The sequence below is a fragment of the Rhinopithecus roxellana genome, chromosome 11, assembly GCF_007565055.1.
Source record: "Rhinopithecus roxellana isolate Shanxi Qingling chromosome 11, ASM756505v1, whole genome shotgun sequence".
NCBI lineage: Eukaryota > Metazoa > Chordata > Mammalia > Primates > Cercopithecidae > Rhinopithecus > Rhinopithecus roxellana.
This window is the reverse complement of record NC_044559.1, coordinates 124,407,058-124,412,029: the sequence shown is the minus strand read 5'-3', so window position 1 is coordinate 124,412,029 and position 4,972 is coordinate 124,407,058. Positions and strand designations below refer to the sequence as shown.

General features: G+C 46.2%; 1 non-coding gene across 1 annotated transcript; it reads left to right on the top strand.

Moving 5' to 3' along the window:
• The first annotated feature begins 3,759 nt into the window (after nt 1–3,759).
• On the top strand, nt 3,760–3,864 carry LOC115900531. The gene has a single exon (XR_004060215.1). It is a non-coding gene; the product is annotated as a U6 spliceosomal RNA (small nuclear RNA).
• The last annotated feature ends 1,108 nt before the right edge of the window (nt 3,865–4,972 follow it).

Here is a 4,972-nt window from a genome sequence, read left to right as displayed (position 1 = left end):
TCAGGGATTCAACATATAAATTTGGGATGGGAGACATCATTTAGTCCATAGCAGCAACTGAAAGGATGGACTTGCCATTTACTGCAACGAGAAGTCAGGTGAGAAGCACGTTTTGAAAGAAAGAGCAAAAGGTCCATGTCGGGCATGTCAGGCTTAAGGTATCTGTTCATCAAGCCAGTTGGTCATAAAGTTTGGAATTAAAGGAATAGGTCTTAGCTAGAGGTATGAAATTGGGAGGCATCAGCCCATTGGTGGCCAGGATACTAGATTAGATAACCAGAAGTGGAGAGGACCCAGGGCGCCCCGACAGGCAGAGTTTGGGGTGAGGAGGACAGGACAAGAGACATAAAAGGAGCAGCCGGGGACATAGGAAGACACCTAAGAGTATGCAGTGTCCCTGCAGCCAAATAAAGATAATTATGTAGGGAAGAGGGAGTGATCAACTATGCCAAGAGCCCCAGAGAGGTCAAGGAAGAGGAGGACTAAGAATTGAGTCTTGGATGTAGCCCCATCATGGCCACTGGGGACTTTTTTTTTTTTTTCTTTTTTGACAGATTCTTGCTCTGTCGCCCAGGCAAGAGTGCAGTGGTATGATGTCAGCTCGCTGCAGCCTCCGCCTCCCAGGTTCAAGCGATTCTCCTGCCTCAGCCTTCCAAGTAGCTGGGATTACAGGTGCCCACCACTATGCTCGGCTAATTTTTGTATTTTTAGTGGAGACAGGGTTTTACCATGTTGGCCAGGCTGGTCTTGAACTCCTGACCTCAGGTGATCTGCCCACCTCAGCCTCCCAAAGCACTGAGATTACAGGTGTGAGCCACCACATCCAGACTTTTTTTTTTCTTTTCTTTTTTTCTTTTCTTTTTTTTTTTTTTGAGACAGAGTCTTGCTTGCTGTGTCACCCAGGTTGGAGTGCAGTGGCGTAATCTCGGCTAACTGCAACCCACTCCACCCAGATTAAAGTGATTCTCCTGCCTCGGCCTCCTGAACAGCTGAGATTGCAGGCACCCGCCACCACATGTGGCTAATTTTTGTATTTTTAGTAGAGACAGGGTTTCACTATGTTGGCCAGGCTGATCTCAAACTCCTGACCTCAAGTGATCCACCCATCTTGGCCTCCCAAAGTATCTCATCCATCTGAGCCATCACCATTGTACTCTCTTCCCTGGGTTTTGTGAAGGAGGGAAACTGATTCAATCTTTCCCGTAGGATGTTATACCATTTACATCTTGCTTCTGATACAACACTTCAGTTATAAAATTTTCATTAAATGCCAGAAATGTTTTATTTTAAGGGACCCGTCTTTCATTCAGGGAAAAGTATTTTCAAATTCTTCAGCAGACAACTTGAAAGGAGTTTCCTATGTCTGACTTCAGAGGCACTCCCAGCCAGGCGCAGCCCTGCCCTGGGCAAAGACTCACTGCCCGTCCTCACAGAGGCCCTTTCCTTCCACACCAAGGGCACCTGCTCTGAAGCTGACCCCACTGATGGCTGGGGAATAGTCACAGGTGTCGTCAGTCAGCATCCAGGAAAACAGGATTCGGAGAGGAGAAAGGGCATATAGGAAATGGAACCAGTCATTCTATTATCTTTGACTTGGTACCTTTTCCTCTGCCGCTACTCCCATCTTTGTCTTTTGTGATTTGTGATTCTTTTCTCTTTGTCTCTCTGGAGGCCAAGTTGACTAAAATCATGAAACAGGGCTGGCGCATTGGCTCACGCCTGTAATCCCAGTGCTTTGGAGACCGAGATGGAAGGACCGTTTGAGTCCAGGAGTTCGAAACTGCTATCATGCCGTTGCACTCCAGCCGGGGTGACAGAGCCAGGTCCTGTCTCAGAAAAAAAAGAAAAAGAAAAAAATTTAATCTAGTCCAAGTCCCTGTCACATAATAGACAGGGACTCTTGGGGCCCGGGGAGGTTATCTCACTTCTTCAGTCACTGAGCCCGCTCATGGGAGAACCGGGTCTAGATCGGGGCTCCTGTCTTCACAGCTTTATCTGATGCCCCAAACCTGAATAACTCAGCAGGGAGCTGGCAGGCTGGTTCTTGAGGGGCTCAGAGGTCACTACATAGGTCTGGGGTCACTCCAGTGCCAGGGGCGGCTTGCACCCTCAGTTCACTCAGGGGAACACTTGTGCCGTTTATTTTATTTTATGTATTTATTTTTAGAGTGAGGCCTTTCTTTGGGTGGCATTTATTAGTAGCACCATTTCCCCGTGTCTACTGCATTGCATGATCTCAAGTGCTTTGCCTAAAGTTTCTCACTTTTCACCCAAGCTCTGCAAAACTCAATCAGTTCTATTTGACACAGAAGGAAGTGCTAAGCAGCAAGGTCAAGATCACACATTAGTGAGCAGGGAGACTCAGGATGGAGCCCGGGCCTCTCATTCCAAGCCTGCGATGGTTTCGTATAGACGCAGTCTCCCCAGATTCACACTCTCTCAAGACTGAGTGTAGACAGTGTCCAGTGCAAATGCACTCATCTCCCTGGAAGACGTGTATAACCGTGTAAAACCACACGACTTGTTTCAACCAGTCATCACAGCCTCTCCCCTGTGGGAAAACTCACTTGGAAATGCAAATTAAGATGGAAAGTTACTTATTGAACATAAAGACAGAACAAAGGAAACCCCACATCCTTGGAGGATCCTATCATCAAAGCGATATCAAATGGAGACAGCAGCCTCCATTGTGGGGCTGGCTCCCACCCCTGCCTAGCCCGTGGGAGGACGTGTGTCAGCCTGCCCCGGCGACCGCTCTGACGCAGCACATGACTGGAGCCACCTGGCAAACTCTTACCCTGACTCTTTGTCCTTTGTGACCACATTTTCACGGCTGTGATTCAGTCTCCCTTCCCCAGTTGCATTTCAGAGGAGTCACGACTCACGGCTCATTTTGCGGTGGGTACATTTTAAGGGGTCGCTTTTATTGTTTGTTTTGACAGAGTCAAAACAATACCCTGTGGCCCAGGGTATTGTGCAATGGCACAATCTGGACTCACTGCAACCTCTGAAGAAACCACTTCTTAATGGAATCTAGGGATGGTCCCTGAGCATCTCCAGACAATAGTTAGGCAGCATTGCCTCTGGGAAAAGATTAGCTTTCTAAATCTCATTTACTGTAAATGCATTCAAGTATAAGTCAAAGACTTCGGACCTTGCTTGACTAGAATCCCATAGCCAACAGGAAATCCAATTTCTGTAGGTCTGTAGTAGCCACTGTTTACTATTGACATCCAGGGTTTTTGTTTTCTCTTTTGTTTGCTTTCGATGATAGCATGTGCTTCTGTCACAACAAACAGCATTTAAGGGAAGATGCTCTCCTCCCAACCCTGACATCTGATCCTCAGTTACACATTGACGTTATTTAGTTATTTACAATTAAAAGTGACAAACTGTATTCCAAAAAGTGATTATGTGCCTCCAGGTCTACCACATACTTTTTTTTTTGGAGACAGAGTTTCACTCTTGTTGCCCAGGCTGGAGTGCAATGGCGCGATCTTGGCTCACTGCAACCCCCGCCTCCCCAGTTAAAGCTATTCTCCTGCCCCAGCCTCCCAAGAAGCTGGGATTACAGGCATGCACCACCACGCCCGCTAATTTTGTACTTTTAGTAGAGATGGGGTTTCTCCATGTTGGTCAGGCTGGTCTTGAACTCCTGACCTTAGGTGATCCACCCACCTCGGCCTCCCAAAGTGCTGGGATTACAGGTGTGAGCCACTGTGCCTGGCCCTACAGACATTTTTTTAAATGTTAAATTTCATGCTCACTTCGGAACACATTTATTAAAACTGCAACGATACAGAGATTAGCATGGCTCCTGAGCAAGGATGACACGCAATATAAAATTAAAATTGAAAAATTTTTATATAAGTTAATTCCATTTCTTAGCTAAGCTTTCATTCTTCCTCTCTCATTCAGCTCTCGGCCCTAAGGTCTCTGTGAACCTGGAGAGGAGGCAAATCTCAAATCCATTTGGCTTCCTGACAGTAGATCTGACAAAGGATTTCGTATCAAATGTAATCGAACTAATGGGCAAAATTATGATTTTTGATTAAGTTAGAATATTAGGATCTGGAGCTGCATTGTCTGATATAGTAGTATGAGTGAAAAGAGTCAAACTCTGTAAAATATTTGAAGAGATTTGTTCTGAACCAAATATGAGTGACCATGGCCCATCACACAGTCGCGGGAGATCCAGAGACCATGCACCCAAGTTGGTCGGGCTACAGCTTGGTTTCACACATGTTTTAGGGAGACATCACAAGACATCAATCAATACATGTAAGATGTACATTGGTTTAATCTGGATTACACTTCAAAAAATTGGTTTTTGAAGCCTGGATTACACTTACCTGGATAGTGTCAGAGGCGTTTGAACAAGAGCAATTTCATCTTGAATAGGGACTGGGTAAAATAAGGCTGAGACCTATTGGGCTGCATTCCCAGGAGGTTAGGATACTCTAAGTCACGGCATGAGATAGGAGATCAGCACAAGACATACGTCCCAAAGACTTTGCTGATAAAACAGACTGTGGTTAAGAAGTCAGCCAAACTCCACCAAAACCAAGACGGCAATGAAAGTAACTTCGGATTGTTCTCACTGCTCATTATATGCTAATTATAATGCATTAGCATGCTAAAACGCACTCCCATCAACGCCATGACAGTTTACAAATGCCTGGCAACATAAGGAAGTTACGCTATATGGTCTAAAAAGGGGAGGACTCCTCAGTTCCTGGAGTTCCACCTCTTGTTTGGCATATAATCAAGAAGTAATGGCCAGGTGTGGTGGCTCATGCCTGTAATCCCAGCTACTTGGGAGGCTGAGGCAGGAGAATCACTTGAACCCAGGAGGCGAAGGCTGCAGTGAGCTGAGATCATGCCACTGCACTCCAGCCTGGGCAACAGAGCAAGACTCTGTTGCAACCCCCCCGCCCCCCGCCCTCCGCCAAAAAGAAGTAACAATAAATAT